Source organism: Sus scrofa, chromosome 7 (genome assembly GCF_000003025.6).
Source record: "Sus scrofa isolate TJ Tabasco breed Duroc chromosome 7, Sscrofa11.1, whole genome shotgun sequence".
NCBI lineage: Eukaryota > Metazoa > Chordata > Mammalia > Artiodactyla > Suidae > Sus > Sus scrofa.
In genome coordinates this window covers 16,493,526-16,511,360 of record NC_010449.5, presented here as the reverse complement: position 1 = coordinate 16,511,360, position 17,835 = coordinate 16,493,526, and the positions used below count along the sequence as shown (strand labels likewise).

Here is a 17,835-nt window from a genome sequence, read left to right as displayed (position 1 = left end):
GGCGTTGCTACGAGCTGTGGTGTAAGTCACAGATGTGGCTCAGATCCCATGTTGTTGTGGCTGTGGCTGTGGCCCGCAGCTGTAGCCCTGATTTGACCCCTAGCCTGGGAACCTCCATATGCCGCTGGTGCAGCCCTAAAAAAAAAGGAACAAGACAATAGGCAAAAGGCTCCAAATGGAGTCACTGGTGCTAAGCCCCCACATCCCCAAACCAAGATTTGACTTAATTACAGTTTTGGCTTCTCCCAGAAATGGAATCTTGGACTAGTCCATCAAGAATAATCTGGTCAGCACTAGTGCGGTCACTGGCCTGACAGACCCCCCTACTACCCTCTGAAGGAAAGTGAGCACACCCCAGCCAATCCACTTTTTGATAGTATATGTTCCCACTCCCATCTGCCTATAAAAGTTCTTTCATTTTTGTACAGCTCCTCTGAGCTCTTTTTTTTTTTTTTTTTTTTTTTTTTTTTTTTTTTTGTCTTTTTTTGCTATTTCTTGGGCCGCTCCTGCGGCATATGGAGGTTCCCAGGCTCGGGGTCGAATCGGAGCTGTAGCCACCGGCCTACGCCAGAGCCACAGCAACGCGGGATCCGAGCCGCGTCTGCAACCTACACCACAGCTCACGGCAACGTCGGATCGTTAACCCACTGAGCAAGGCCAGGGACCAAACCCGCAACCTCATGGTTCCTAGTCGGATTCGTTAATCACTGCGCCACGACGGGAACTCCTGAGCTCTTTTCTATCTGCCAGATTGGATGCTTCCTGGTTCATGAATTGAGTTTTTTTTTTTTTTTTTTTCCTTCTTTTTTAAGGGTTACACCCACAGCATATGGAAGTTCCCAGGCAAGGGGTCAAATTGGAGCTGTAGCTGTCAGCCTACACCACCGCCACAGCAACTTGGGATCCAAGCCGCATCTGCGACCTACACCGCAGGTCACAGCAATGCCAGATCCTTAACCCACTGAACGAGGCCAGGGATGGAATCCACCTCCTCATGGATACTAGTCGGGTTCATTAACCACTGAGCCACTCTGGAACTCTGATTCAGGAATTGCTGAATAAAGTCAATGACATCTTTAAAATTTACTCAGTTGAATTTTGGTTTTAGACAGTTATTTATTTATTTGTTTTGGTTTTGTTTATTTATTTATCACTCACTTTTTTTGGGGGGGCTGTGCCCGTAGCATGCAGAAGTTCCTAGGCCAGGGATCGAACTTGCGCCTTAGCAGTGACACAAACTGCTGCAGCGATGCCAGATCCTTAACCCACTGCGCCTCATGGGAATGACAGTTAGTAATTTTAACTGTGTAGCTTTTTAAAAAATGGATAATCTGCATATAATTAAAAAAAAACCACATTCACATAACTATGCAGCTTTTGAAAATGAAAATAAAGGATGAAACTATGGAGGAAAAAAATGGAAGCTAAGTATACCCTACACCTAAGTTGTACAGTCACTGCTGTTCAGTGGTGAGCTTCCTGACTGCAGAAAGACTGCATGGTCTCCTAGAGGAGTCCACTGTTTCAAAAAAGGAGATGAAAGGCCTCATTTGAAAAGCACATCATAAAACCAAAAGGTTTGTAATTTTAACCTATTAGTAAATAGATACTGCAATCAGGAAAACTACTTTACCATCCGTGCCTAGGAAAGTGCTCATAAGTAGGAGCTGCCCAACAAACATACATTAAAATAGAATACAAAACGAATTTCCACCTAAGAGTGTTTTTTTTGGCTGTGCAACAACAGTTTCAGCTCTGCCACACCTCGGAGCCACCATCAATGCTCGACTGGATTAACAGCCTGATAATGGGATTCCTGATGCTATTTTATATGTCTCTGATCCATTTCCCATAATCCATCTAGAGAGATATTTTAAAAACTTTAGTCTGGTCATGTCATGCCTCCATATAAAACTCTGCAATGGTTCCCCACTGCTCTTCGGATAAAGTTACCACATAAAGCCCTACTTTATTTTTTAAATTAGTGCACAGGAGGCCATGTAATGAAGATGTCATCATTTATTTACCTACTTCCCTATTCACAGACATTTGGCTGGTTTCCAGTTTGGGGCTATTACCAATGACAATCCATGCCTCTTTGGACACATGGGTAAGCATTTCTCTAGTGGAGTCACTAGGTTGAAGGAAGAATACATACAGTTATGATTTTCATGTATACACCCAAACTGCACTCCAAAAGGGCTTTTATCAATTTATACTTTCCCACTTAGCATCTGGGGGTTTTCTTTCCAACCCCTGACAACATGATATATTACCAATTAATCACAAAGAACTGTGCAGCATAAAAGGTGAACAGATATTTCTGTGTCATTTTCATTTCCCTAACAGCCAATGAGATGGAACATCTCTCACATCTTTATTGAACATGTTTGCCCATTTTTCTATTGAGTTACAAGAATTAAAAATGTTTTCCCTGGTTTGTTGCATATCTTTTAACTTTGTTAATTATTCATTATATAAAAGCATTTACTGTGGTTTTTTTCTTTTTTCTTTTTTGGCCTTGTCCACAGCATATGGAAGTTCCTGGGCCAGGGGGTCGAGTCAGTGCCACTGTAGTGATAATATGCCAATCCTTAACTGGCTGTGCCACGAGAGATCTCCCAGTGTTTACTGTTTTGTAGCAAGATTTATCAAAAAGTCCTGTTGGGCTTTTGATTAAGTTTATACTGACACTACAGAATAATATGGGGAGATCTGATATTAGCATTATATTAAAGTGTACGCAGGAATGTGTTATGTTTTATAACTAAAATAAATCTGCTATATTCTTCAAAAAAATACCAGTTTTCATCATAAAGATCCAGGACCTTGCTCATTATTTATTTGCTGGTACATGTATTTGGTTTATTTCTATTGTGAATGAGATATTTCTCTATTATACTTATTTAAACTGTCCCTTTCTGTTAATTTTAGTTTCGATGGGCTCTTTTAGCTGGCTCTTCCTCAATTGTCTTATTAGCTTTTCAGTTAACTCTCTAGTACTTCCTGTAATTGTGTACTTGTCTGTATTCTCCACCAGAATAAAACTTTCATGAGAAAGGAGATGATTTCTATCTTTTCATTGGCATGTTCCCACTATCTTGCTCTTGGCATGCAGTGGGGAATCAATAAATATTTGAACTGAATAGAATTTCAAATGTAAATTCAGGTTTTTCTTTTCAGATATGAGTGTCAATGTATGTTAATTTCTCTCTACAATGGTCAAACTTCTTGAAGGAAGGAACTTTGGGGATTCTACCATCTGCTTAATAATTGTCCTATGAAAATAACACACAAGAAAATTAAAAACTTTGCTAAATAATCAATAGGTCAAGGACAAAAGCAAAACTCCAAATAAGTCAATTTAATAATAAAAAAGATCAGAACACTATACACTAGACATGGAAGAATGAAACAAATGAAAAATATGTAAGTTTAGCAATTAGAAAAACAACCACAACCCTTACAACAGCCAGGCCCTATGAAATGCAGAAGAAAAGAATGCAATTAAAAACAGAAATAGGAAATATAAAAATAGGAACAATTAATCATTCAAGGATATTTTTGTTTGTGTGGGAGGAGGAGCTCACCAAAGAAACACAACAGTCAATACTGAAGCAGATGAAACTTCAGCCAAAACAATCAAGAGGAAAAAGACAAAAAAGAAAAAATAAGGAATGAAAAGGTCATGGGAATAATCAAGAGAATATTACGTATGACTCCACAATAACAAATGATAATCAATGACAGGTAGTTACTGTAGGAATGTACTACAAAAGCTGATTCAAAATTTAAAAAACCTGATATGCAAACAAACAACTAAAAAGGTTATTAAACAATCTCTTAAAAGACTAGGCAAGAAAGTGTGGCCTAACGGGTTATGAACTCGACTAGCATCCATGAGGATGCAGGTTTGATCCCTGGGTTAAGGAGCCCACAATGTTGTGAGCTGTGGTGTAGGTCACAGATGCAGCTTGGATCCTGCATTGCTGTGGCTGTGGCATAGGCCTACAGCTGCAGCTCCATTTCGACCCCTAGCCTGGGAACTTCCGTATGTCACAGGTGCAGCCCTAAAAAGCCAAAAAAAAAAAAAAAGAAAGCTTCTTAACAGTGAACTCAAACTGTCAAGAAACAGATAACCTCATGCTACAGAAACATACTACACAGGGAAAATATGGCAAATTACCCTATTAGATTTCAAGAAGCCAGAATTACTATTATTGGAAAAACCTGAACAAAATAATGTGAAAAGAGAAGAATAAAGACAAGGTTTCTTGATCTCAATGTAATGTAATATCATGGATAAGAAGTTCTAGAGTTTGCATTTACAGCTGATCCTTCAACAATACAGGGGTTAGTAATTTAAAATAGCCCATATAAAATGTCCATAACTGTGGACTTAACCAACTGTGGATCATGTACTACTGCAGGACATACTGAAAACAAAATCCACATATAAGTGGACTCTGCAGTTTAAACCCATGTTGATCAAGGGTCAGCTCTACCAGTTATGCCACTTTGAGTGAGTTATTTTCCTTTGTGATACCCCAGATTGTGGGGATGAAATAAAATAATCCATCTAAAGCACTTAAAATATAGGCAAGAATATTTTAAAGGGAAGGCTTAAATATGGCACATTCCCCTTAAAATACATAGAAATGTGAATTTTTTCAGTGTGTCCATTTCTGTGAGAGGAAGATTGATGGTTTTCATGAGATTCTCAAATGACCCATGGCTCCCCCCAAATTAACACTCACTGTCATACATTAATCCTACTTTCAAGTATAGATGCAGAACAAAAATCTGCATGCAATGTAAGTAACACATACACAGCGCATTAAAAGAATCATCAGTACTACCCAAAAATTAATCTTTGAAACTGAAGACTACTCTGGGGTAAGAATATACATTCAATAGTTTTTTTAGAAAGCAATCTCTCAGTATCTGTCAGGAATGCTTTAACCCAATAATATCTGTACTCTTTAAAGTGATAACTGTGCTTCCAGAAATACATCTAATAAAAACGGTCACTAAAACCAAAAGAATGTATGTATAAGATGCTTATTACGGGGTAATTTATAACAAAACATGAGATAATTTATAACAAAACATGAGAAGTAATCAGAAAGTCCAACAACAGAGGAATAGTCAAAAAACTGCTACATCCAATCAGTATATAGTATATAGTCATTCATAAACTCCAGTGACACAAAATAAGGCTCAGAAAGTTTACAGTTAACTTGCATATACAATATAACATAATTTATTTCATTGTAAAATGAAATAAATGAACATAGTCTAAAGGAAGTAAAATACATCAAAAAAGTCCTAACGGTTAACTCTGGATCCTAGGATTATGGGTGATTAATTTCCTTCCTTCCCTTCTTCTCTCTGCCTCTTCCTTTTTCACTTTTCAGATATTCTATAACAAACATTTTTAAAACAATCATATAAGAGCGTTTAATAAAAATATCTTACCAGTAAAGACGGGTAATCAAATGGATCATCGGAAATACTGCTCCCCACTTTGTAACTTTTGTTTATAATATTGTTTCAGCTTTCTATTTAGCATTATGGGAATTAAAGACTATTGACAATTAATGACAGAGTTGCCCACAGACCCTGACTTTACAAGCCTAAATAGCTGAACAATGTTGGCTAAAAGCAATATAATCTGTTTTGGTGGGTTATAGTACTTTCTCAGCCTCTGTAAATGGTGCCAAGTTTTCCCCTGCTTTCCATGGGGAAACATCGGTAAAACATATTCACTGCATCAGTAATATTTCAGAAAACAGTGTCATGATTTTTCTGTCCTAAATTTCCTTTTTTTGGCCGTGCCTGCAGCCTACAGAAGTTCCCCAGCTAGGGACTGAACCTGTGCCACAGCAGTAACTAAAGCCACAGCAGTGACAGGCTGGATCCTTAGCCTGCTGAGTCACAAAAGAACTCCTTGCTCTAAATGTTATGGAAGAAAAAAGGAAACCTAAAAAAAGTCCTTGAATAAGTAATATGTATGAAATAAGATGCCAAATAAAACTACTTCTGCAATCTTCCCTCATCATTCCAGTATTCCACAATATTCAACAATTTCCTGGTCATGCAGTCCACCTTCTGTAACAGCACAATATGGCCCCAGTAATCACCTTGGGTGGGATGCTTCGGGCATCTTATCAGACAAAGCTGAAGACGGCCTACACTAACTGGCATGCCCCACAGATCATTAGCTGTCTTCATGACTACTTCGCTTCTCTCGCTGGCAGGTTGAATTTGTCTACATTCATCAAAAACTTGATGGTGTTTCTTTTAATATTTTCTTCATCCTGTACGAAGACCGACAAATCCACCGAAGGTTAGGCAAGTTGGTCAGTAACACTTTTAAAATTATACAGGTTTTCAGTGGAGACACAGGTGCACCACATTTGCAATATCTACTTGTCTCTTTTGCTGTCGTGGGGTGGACCTTGTAAAATATTCTAATCTTGTGTATACTGGATTATAATGTCCGGCTTGTAGACCATCTTATTTTGCTTCTTCCCATACTCCTTTCATCAGGATAAAAAACTATCCTCTCTTCCCTAAATGAGTAATTTCTTCCTTGCCTAGCACATGAATTTCTCAAAAGTCTTTACTGAGCTGGAACTTCGTCTTATAGCCCAAGAGGTCTACATGCATTGTATCAGCTCCTGTCTCGGGTAGGGAAGAATACACTTAATGGGTGAAGAAGGACATTTATAAAGAGGAAGAGAGGAAAAAGGGGCCTCTGAGAAAAGGAGAGACTGAGACAGAGAGAGAAACAGACAGGAGTAGGAAACAAGATGGAGAGACACAGAGAAATACTGAAGTGCTCTTGGTGTGGGGGTAAATATATTACAGAAAAGAAAACAGCTAAAAGCCTGAAATTTACTTGGGCTGTAGGTATATTAGAAATTGTTTTTATAGCTCTGTGAAACCACTCTGATTTTTAGAATATTCCCTTTAGTCTTTAGAAACAGATGGTATGTGTTTTATTCTGAAATTGCTCCTATCAACTTTCCCCAACTGTGATGTATTACTTTCTGATTTGTAAGACAATAGCTGAGTCCAAGGAAATGTACAATTACACAAAAAAATTTCCTCATGTGTAGCTATGTCAGTTAAGTATTAAAGGTTCTTTCCAAAAGTGAATCAAATTTAAATCTCTCTGCAGTTTCCATATGCTGCTTGTAGAGCATCTGCTCAAATAAGTTGTCTTTCTAGGCTGGTTGACACTGTAGGACCTGATAATGATCCCATCTTGCTTTAATCTCAAGTGCCTTATAAGCAACACTGATGAAACAGCTTGAGCAATTGGATGTTACCTGTGTGGAATCTGGTTCCCACTAGGAGCAGAAGGCTGAGTTCACTGGCGTCAGAAACTGTCTATCACTCTCTCAAAGAATACCCTGATTGACTTGACTTCATTTTCCACTGCTGTACACAAGTCACGAGTCAGCACATGTCCCTCAGCCAACTGCGACCTGTGGCCACAGATAGGTTATATCCCAAACATAGCCTGGAATATAACCCCACTATTCCTCAGGCTTATTATTAGACAGTAATGCTCCACGCACTCTGCACAGCCACTTGGGATCTAGTACACAACCTTCTAGGCTACATTTAAAGTCTATTACGTACAACAATGTCAAGGGCTTCTGAAGACATCTGTAGAATGAGATGAAAGACGGCCTCAGAGACTCAGACAAATATTCTGACATTCGCTTGCTGGTCCTGTGTCTTCCTTGCATAATGCTCATAAAGTCTCATGGTAAATCCATTTTATGAAATCAAATCAAACAGACTCTGTGACAATCCTGGTTTGCTTCAATGGCAAACAAGAACAGGTGAGACATCAAGTGGCCGTCCGTGGAGAACATACTCAGGACTCTGGTCCTTTACTCAGTTTACAAGCTTTGCGGTAGTCATCTGAGAGTGGGGATTCTCATCGTGTCAAAGGAAGGTCACAAAATAGAATACAGAGACCCCTGCACTCTCCATAAAATTGATGTGAACAGAGTGTACATTCTTGACCATGAGGGCTAAGATTTTAGAATAATTCTAGTGACATAGGGAGAAGGACAAAGCCAAGTAGCCATTGTTAGATAAGGTCCTCATATCTATGACAAACTAGCTGCTGGCTTTGTTTCTAAGCTAATTAAATATTTTTTGGTACTTATTAAACAGCCCTTCCATGGTTCACATGAATCAGTCATGGTTACTTTTAGAGGCACTTTCATTACAAGTGATTAAGTCAATCAACTGTCAGCTTTGACAGTTCTTTTGGCAGAAACACTTTGGAAAAGCAACTCAAAAATTAAAATTTAGCAGCATTACACCTCAAACTCCTTCTCACCTGGCTCAAAAATGTCACTGAAACTAAACCCAAATTCATAAGAACCAGAGGATAAACAAAAAGTTATTATTATAATTATTTTTTGCTTTTTAGGGCTGCCATCTGCAGCATATGGAAGTTCCCAGGATAAGGGTTGAATCAGAGCTGCAGCTACCAGCCTATGCCACAGCCATAGCAATGCCAGATTTGAGCCGTGTCAGTGACCTACAACACAGCTCATGGCAGCACCAGATCCTTAACCCAATGAGCAAGACCAGGGATTGACCCACATCCTCATGGATACCAGTCAGCTCCATTACCACTGAGCCACAACAGAAACGCCAACAAAAAGTTTAAAATAGCCCATATAAGATGTACAACTTGGCAAACCAGAGCACCTAACATGCTTTTCTATTTTATGTTCCTCTCACATACATTATTACATTCATTCCTCAAGGCAACTATTTAAAGTTCAGTTTCTGCATCTACAGGTTCCACTCCTGCAGATTCAATCAACTGCAGATCGAAAATATTTGGAAAGGAGTTCTCACTGTGGTACAGTGGGTTAAGAATTCAACTGCAGTGGTTTGGGCTGCTCAAGAACTGTGGGTTCGCTCCCCAGTCTAGCATAGTGGGTTAAAGAATCTGAGTTGTTACAGTTGTGGTGTAGGTTGCAGCTGTGGCTCGGCTTCAGTTCCTGGCCTGGGAACGTCCATATGCCACAGGTGCGGTCGTTAGAAAAAAAAAAAAAAAGGAAAAAATCCCTCAAAGTTCCAAAAAGCAACACTTGGATTTGCTGCATGGCAACTGTTTACATATCATTTTCATTGTATTTACAACTATGTGCATATAATTTACATTGTATTAGGTATTGTAAGTAATCTAGAGATGATTTAAAGTATATGGAAGGATGTGGGTACATTATATGCAAATACTACACCCTTTTATATAAGAGACTTGAGCATCTGCAAATTTTGGTATGGGATGTGTGTGTGAGCATGTGTGTGTGTGTGTGCATGTGTGCATCTCAGCACATGTGCGTACGCATGCATGTGTCTGTCCTGGAATCCCCCTAGGATACTGAGAGATGACTATATTATCTCCAGGACACTGAAAAGGAAACTGAGGCTTTCCAGGGGTTAAGGGACCTACTCCGCATCACCTGGTAGTCTGGGTTTTCCATCTTCCACTTTCATAGTCACCTCATACTAGCCTAGTATGGATGCAGTTAATAAACAAATGTTTAGGCTCAATGTGTGAGACAATCCAAGTGGGGTACCATATAGTTAATAGCTTCTTCATTGGAGTTATTTGACTATTCCTCTATTAAAAAAAAATCCATGTTCCAAATAATTCATAGTAGGTCTAAAATTTTCCCTTTCCATAATAATTTTCAATTAGGCTTTTTCTGATTAGTCTATTAAAAGCTAAGCTTTTGTCCACCTAACTTTCTCGATAGTTAAATCTGAGATGAGGACAATATGCTTTGATTTGGCTGGTGACTAGCAGATGGAAGGACCTGGCCCATCACAAGGCATTAAAGCAATTAGCCTTTAATGACACTGCTGGGTGAGGAGGCTAGCTAGCATCCTTCGCTCTGCTGCTCCTGTAAGTCTTCACCATTTTATGCCAGGCATGTTACACAGTCTACTTACGTTATCCTCAATCTCTCCATCTTTTCCCTTTTCCAGCCTTAAAACTGGCAGGAGGATTTTCTTTACCAAGTCCAAATCCAATCCTCTGAAGCCTTTTAATGCCCCTACCCCCGCTCCTGTCACTTAGAGGATAAAGTCCCAATCCCTTGCTCACACAGCTCTCACCTCTTTACTCTGACTTGTACCACCTCCTTTGGGGACAATACTGAAACACGACATGAAGTTCCCCGAACCTGACAGGCTCTCACACACCTACACTCCTGGTCCCTAGTTCAATGATCAGGCCAACACCTCGGAAGAGTAAAAGCTAATTAGCTTCTGTGTCAGGCACTGTTCTAGGTGCTTAACATGTGTGACAGGTGTCATGTAATGTGTGTAAAGCAACACTTACAAAAAATTCTATGAATTAAAGACTACATTTATCCTACATTTAATTATGGGACAAGTACCGGCACACGCAGGTTCTGTTACTTTCCAAAGGTCACGCAGATGGCGAAAGGAAGAGCCAGGGTATGAATCCGGCTGTCTGCTTTCAGAATTTCCCCCTAAGCAGGGGACTAGCCTTTACGTTCAGCTCAGGCGTCCCTTCCTCTGTGAAACCTCTCTGGTCACCCCCGACCTCAGGTAGGTTAAGGCCCTCACAGTGAGCATCTGACAGCCTCCGGCCCACTGTTCTACAACTGCGCTCACCCTACCAGCCTCCCTGTCTGGGGCAGTGACCTGTGTCCCCTTCATCCTCTCACCTCGGTATCTGCCACATGCTTGGGACACAGTCCGTTCTGAAGAAATAAATTTTGGTAAATAAAATGAAAAACATTATTACGATGAGAATAATATGTCAATACAATAATCTTCTAATCTAGCCTCACAATAATCTTCTAATCTAGCTTCTTCTAATGGTTCTCAAACCAGAATGTTTTTCAATATCTCCTTCTCCATAAAGCAAAAGAAAGAAAATGGGTTTATAAATATATAAAAGTAAAAAGTCATTAATGTATCTATCATCTCAGATTGGTCTGAGTAGATAAAAATAGTCTGATATTTCAATTAGCAAACTAGAATCCCAAATACTTATTATTATTTTTTTTAATACTATACCACCACACAAAAAACATGAGCGGCACAATTTAGGAGAGCTGGGCAATGAAGAAGCTGATTTCAGGAGTGGAGTGATTGATCAGAAATTTGTAGAAATTTGTAGTAATTTAAACAAAGACAAGGTGGTTCTCCCTCTCATGAAGAAGAAAGTGGGAGGAAGTGAGGGAATGTGAGAAGGTTAAATGTGCTACCGTCAAAGCTACAGTCAGTTACTTTGCAACCAGGCTTTAGCCAGGAAGGAGGTTTGCTCTTCTGAAGAGACACTTGGGGAAAGAGGAAAGTATTTTTGCTTCCATTCTGATTAACCACATCTTAGCTGTCTAGTCCACTCGTTTCTGTTCAAAAAGTCTTCAGAGTGTGTGGGAAAGGTCACAAAGAGGAAGCAGACAGATCCCTTACCTCGTGGAACTTTCCAGCTTAGTGATGGCAACAGACACAAAAAAAGAGATTCTTTCCAATATAGTGTGTTCATGCTCTTGAAAAAAGCAGCAAGCACAGGTCTAGAGCACAGAGGCTGGTGCACCGACGGTGAAGTTGGTAGTCAAGTTTCAAGGATGAATAAAAATTAATCAGGCTAATTATTACAGAAATGCACATCAAACTACAATATGGAGTTCCCGTCGTGGCTCAGTGGTTAGTGAATCCGACTAGGAACCATGAGGTTGCGGGTTCGATCCCTGGCCTTGCTCAGTGGGTTAAGCATCTGGCGTTGCCATGAGCTGTGGTGTAGCTTGCAGACGCGGCTCTGATCCTGCTTTGCTGTGGCTGTGGTGTAGGCCGGCGGCTACAGCTCTGATTCAACCCCTATCCTGGGAACCTCCATATGCCATGGGAGAGGCCCAAGATATCAAAACAAACAAACAAACAAACAAAACTACAATATGGTATCACCTCATACAGGTCAGAATGGCCATCGTCAAAAAGTCTACAAATAATAAATGCTGGAGAGGGTGTGCAGAAAAAAAAAAACCCTCCTATACTGTTGGTGGAAATGTACATCAGTGCAGCCACTCTGGAAAACAATACTTCAATTAAATATTTTTTTAAAAACCATAAAAACAACAACAACAAAAACCCAACAACAGCAACGACAACAACAAAATAAAGTTAGTCACACTTATAAAGGTAGGAAAGCTTGTTCAAGAAAAAAAGAAGCCATAAAAGAGGAAAGGGCGTTCTGATCTAGCCTTAGATTATTGAGAATTTTTTGACTCTGCGTTTATGAATATAAGCTACTCAGTTTGTACTACTGATGGATTTTTACCTGCCAAGTACTTTCAGGAAAGAATGCCATCAAGCCAATTTAATTCCTTGGGAGGGTGGGAGATGATGGAAAGTAGACAGGGGCCAGTCCAGGACTTTAGGTGTTTGTTGAAGCAGAAGACTTGCTTTTGCAGGTAATGGTGGGTGCTACAGGTTATCAGACAGAGCAGTGACACTGGTAAATGCGGGGTGGGGAGCGAGGGGGAAGGGGCAATAAAGCTGTTTAAAAAAAAGTTTATTAAGTTAACCGCTTTTGATTTTACAAGTACGGACATACTTTTTTGAAAATTTAACATTTATGATCACAATCATTTTATGAAAGGGTTTTTTTTTTTTTTTTGTCTTTTTGCCTTTTCTAGGGCCGCTCCCTCGGCATATGGAGGTTCCCAGGCTAGGGGTCTAATCAGAGCTGTTGCCGCCGGCCTACGCCAGAGCCACAGCAACGCAAGATCCGAGCCACGTCTGCAAGCTACACCACAGTTCACGGCAACGTCGGATCCTTAACCCACTGAGCAAGGCCAGGGACCGAACCCGCAACCTCATGGTTCCTAGTTGGATTTGTTAACCACTGCACACAACGGGAACTCCGTGAAAGGAAGGAATTTTTAAAAAGAACTTTTAAATAGTAATTTTAAATTTACTGTATTATATTGCCCTTTTTTTTCTTATGTCAAATTGGTGAAAAAAGCATCCTGAATCAGCATTGACTAGTTAGGAGCACAGCTAAACTCTCCTGGGACTGTAATTTAGACAGGGCTAGAGGGTAGGTCTGGGAGCCAGGAGCCCAGCTAATTAAAATGATAGCGTCATTGTACGACCACACAGTTTACAGTAAGATTAGCTTGAGAACTCAACTCCATACACCTTCTCCTAATCTTCATGTAACCAATGTCTGTGGTTTAGGAGCCTCCACGGGATAAGGATTTGGGGCAACTGGTCAGAGTACGTTGAGGGAGAATGGAAATGACGAGGGTTGGAAAAGCAACAAGCAGGAAAAGATGAAAAGGTGTCAACTTGACATCAAGGGCTACTCTATCCCCAAACTATAGAGGGTTCTCTCTGTGGCTCCAAACTGATGAAGACTGGGAGGCTAGGATGCAGCTTAAAGTGGCGAGGGGTATATGGGAGCCCCTGCATGGCCCAGAGCTGTGGGTGGAAGAGGTTATTACATGAACCCAGGAAGGTGGCGGATGCAACCAGAGCCAAGAAACCACCACCTCGGCTTCAGTCATCTTGAGAGAAGTGACTTTTTCACAAAGTGGCACTGAGCAAGGAAAGCGGAGGAGGTGAGAAGGGCCATTTGCCAGCTCCCTCCAACAGGCATGAATTTAAGACTGCATTCCATGTGTTGTGAGACGGACGCCCTGACATCATTCCGTGTGTGCGCCGAGCCCACCGGATGGATTATTACAGATGGGTGTCAGGTCTCACACAGCTAAATGAGGTATCAACAGTTTGGTCCTTGAGCGCAAACAAGAGGCAGGGTAACGACAAATGTGATGCTCAGCTTGACGGAACCATGAGTCAGGCTGAGTTACGCTTTCCTTTTCAATACTGGAAATTGAAAGACCTCCATGAACTGGAATTCATCCACGTCAAATCCTGGGGCCAGGCCTGGCTCTCGGCAAAACAGTGGAATGAGTCTCACAGTCCTGAGTCCTGTTTTACCCCCTTTTCATTAAAGTTTGCAGTTCTCAGGTCTCTTAAATTTTAAAGTGTTGCCTCTCCTGGGGAGATGTTTATTTTCATGACTCCCAAAGAGATGCAGCTTTATGAAGAATTAGGAGTCCACAAGGAGAGAGGATAGGAGATAGAGCCCATCTGTGGTCCAGACAACCAGGCCACTAGGAAAGACTTTTGGATACTCTCTAGACTTGTGGGAGAAAGCAGTAAATTAAGGCTTATAATCGGGATCTTTTTTTTTTGGCCACCCCGAGGCATATGGAATTCCCGGGTCAGGGATCAGATCTGAGCCACAGTTGCAACTTACCCCACAGCTGCAGCAATGCCTGATCCTTTAACTGATAGGGCTGGGGATTGAACCTGTTTCCTGGTGCTATAGAGACACCACCAATCCCGCTGTGGCGGGAACTCCCAGGGATCTTTTTCTTTCGAAGGCAAAATTTCAAGGAATTTTGTGGGTCAGTAAAGTTCAGTACCTTACAGTATCCACAGAGAGAATCTTGTTATCAAACAGATTAATATGCAGGAAAATAAAAAGATTTTATAGAATCAAAGATCTCATAGTCACCAATACTCTCTCGACAGAATTTTTAAAAACAAAGGTTGAACCTTAAAGGACACACACTGTTTAACCAGAAAGATGGCTTGTTCAACGCCGACAAACCATTCCAGAATTCACCCTGCTGCGTCCTGGAACTGTCCCAGTGTGTTTCTTGAGTCAATAATCAAATTGAAAACCTTTCTAAGATTTTAAATTGGTCTGGCAAACGAATCACTCACATTTTTGGAGACTGAAACCAATCTCTCCCTTCCTACTAAGGGACATCTCAATCTCCAAGGTCTATTTCCTGCAATTAACACTGTTTCAAGAAAATATCAGCATAAATTAACTCATGGAAGCAGTGTCTTATTACTTATTAAAAGCCTCATGCTAGCCACAATAGGCACTTGCATTCAAGTGCCGAATTAATGAAAATGGCACTTTGTACTTTCTATTCGAACACGTCTTTTCCTCTGCACCCTAGTTTAACTTCTCTCTAAATGCAGCTTTTAGTAGAAAATGACAACAATTACGAGCCCTTTGAGATTTCAAATCTGAAACTCAAATTATCGAGCCTTAATAAAAGCCTAATAAATTCCTTTATGTGTTATATTATGTCTGCTTAATTACTCCAATCCCATAATGGGAGCAATGCAGAAGCCAGGTTTGCATGTTAGCTTCACAGAAGAGTGATTTCTGAGACTCTTGCCTCTAAATTTATTTTTTATGTGTACATTTAAAAACACGGATTCAGAAATATTATAAATCTGAAACCTAGATCACTCCTATAAATATATTACGTGGACAAATTCTCTTGAAAGGCAAAAAAGTGATGAAAATCACCCCAAAGTTCTTTATCTCCAAGCAGTATATTCTCAGTTAGGTGGGCTTCTCGTCATTATTGCTAACAGTTTATCTCCTACTCTGATTAGAAAGAGAGATACAACTGGCTTGATGGAACTACCATTTCAGGGGTGTTTTTCTACAGAACATAAATAATCTTTTAATGAAGCAGGAAGTCACTGTTATTTAGAAAATGGTTTTTTCTTATCTGTTGCTGTTTAGAAAAAACCAGCAAGCTACATTATTTTTGTTCTGATAATGTCAATCTTATACCATATCTTTGGAGCGGAGAAAAAAATGTAGCTTTGTCAAGTACATAAGGAGGATGGGCCTATTTATATAAGGTTTCCAGAGAATCTTTTCTTTTTTTTTTTCTTTCTTTCTTTGTTTTTGTTTTTGTTTTACAGCCGCACCTAGGGCATATGGAAGTTCCTGGGCCAGGGGTCAAATGGGAGCTGTAGCTGTTGGCCTAGACCACAGCCATGGCAACACTGGAACCAAGGTGCATCTGCGACCTTGTGGCAATGCTGGATTCTTAACCCACTGAGTGAGGCCTGGGATCGAACCCACATCCTCACAGAGACCACGTCCAATCCACAATGAGAATTCCATTTCCACAGTGTCTTTAACTCAAAATAACTGCACTTGTCAGAGGTCACCAAGAGGTGCACTTGTATACCTTGGTTGAAAATGAAAAGGTAGGGAGTTCCCGTCGTGGCGCAGTGGTTAAGGAATCCGACTAGGAACCATGAGGTTGCGGGTTCGGTCCCTGCCCTTGCTCAGTGGGTTAACGATCCGGCGTTGCCCTGAGTTGTGGTGTAGGTTGCAGACCCGGCTCGGATCCCGCGTTGCTATGGCTCTGGCGTAGGCCGGTGGCTATAGCTCCGATTGGACCCCTAGCCTGGGACCCTCCATATGCCGAGGGAGCGGCCCAAGAAATAGCAAAAAGAAAATGAAAAGGTAAGATGTTCAGAGGTCATTTAAAGCCAAAAGATTCTTAATGATCTTTCACTGAATCTTTCAAACCTAGGTCTATGTGGTTTAAAGTGGACCTACAAAAATAATTCATAGACTACAAAAAAAGCCACATATTGCCCAAATAAGCAAAGTGCTCCCTCCAGAGAACTGTCGCAAATGGACAAAAGTAAAAGATAATCCCAAATAATAAGAACAAATCCTATACATTTGCTGTCACAGTGGGTTTTCTTTCTTTCCTTCTTTCCTTCCTTGGCCATGAGTCTTGGGACCAGGGATCAAACCTACGTTACAACTGTGCCCGGAGTCACAGCAGTGACAATGCTGGATCCTTAACTTGTGGTGCCACCAAAGGAACTTCTCTTTTCTTTTTAGCATCTCTTATTATGGAAATACAGGATGTGAAAATAATCAGGCCTCAATGCAAACATCTTTTTCAAGAGTTGCTAGGAAGTCAATAATCTCTCACTCTTGTCTCTTATGGAAACATATCAAACCCAATCTATGCCTAGTGAAACCAGAGGGAACTTTTTGAATCTCAAACCCTGCCCGGGTTTTTAATTTGTAAAAGGCTAGTCTACACTGCAGATCACAAAACAAATATACAAAGGAAGCAAGATCTCAATGGAGTGATCATTAAATGAATTCTGTGTCTTGGTTAAGAATGGATATCTGAGAAAACCATGTAAACCAAGATGATTGAGGGTAAAGCTGAATAAACCACAGATATGACCATCTTCATTCAATTCTTCTACAATTTCCACTGAGCATGCACTGCAGGCCAGGCTTTGCACTGGGCTCTATGGATTAAAACGGTGACCAAAACCAGGTATGGTCCCCGTCCTTATGAAGCTTAATCTGGTAAGTGAGGTACCCATGATCAAATGACACAAATGTAAGATGGTCACTCCAGTGTGTGTTTAAGAGGAGTGTTGCCTGCTATTACCAATGATAGTGATTTAGTCATGAGAGTTTGAGAGAAGTTCTCTGAGGAAGCTCTGGAGTGAGTCCTCCAAGACGACCGGATTCATGGGGGTCAAGGGCGGGCAGAGCATTTCAGGCAGAGAAACAGCATGTGAGAAGCAAACATGCTGCTTGAGGGGGCAGAAAAGGACAAGGTGCCTGGAGCAGAGGGTGCCAGGGGGATGTGGGGGAGGTTCAGCCTCACACACAGAAGGGCTTTGCCTTCCCCCAAAGAATGGAGAGTCACCGTAAGTGTTTTAAGCAATACAATCATATTTACCGGTATAAAAGACCATTCTAGTTTCCCTTTGGTGGATGGATTTGAGAGGGAAGGAGAATGGATGCGGAGGCATGAGTTAGCAGGTGACTGAGGTAGTCCAGGCAAGAGAAGAGGGCTGCCTGGGCCAGGGGTCGCCTTATACGAATGTCGCCTTATACAAAGTCGAAATATACAAATGTTTCCTTGC

At 40.8% G+C, this 17,835-nt stretch overlaps 1 protein-coding gene across 10 annotated transcripts in view; it reads right to left on the bottom strand.

Annotated features, from left to right (window-relative positions):
• The window catches only part of CDKAL1 (CDK5 regulatory subunit associated protein 1 like 1), a 658,999-nt gene that overhangs the window by 58,283 nt on the left and 582,881 nt on the right, over positions 1–17,835 (bottom strand). The gene's annotated exons all lie outside the window — the stretch shown is intronic.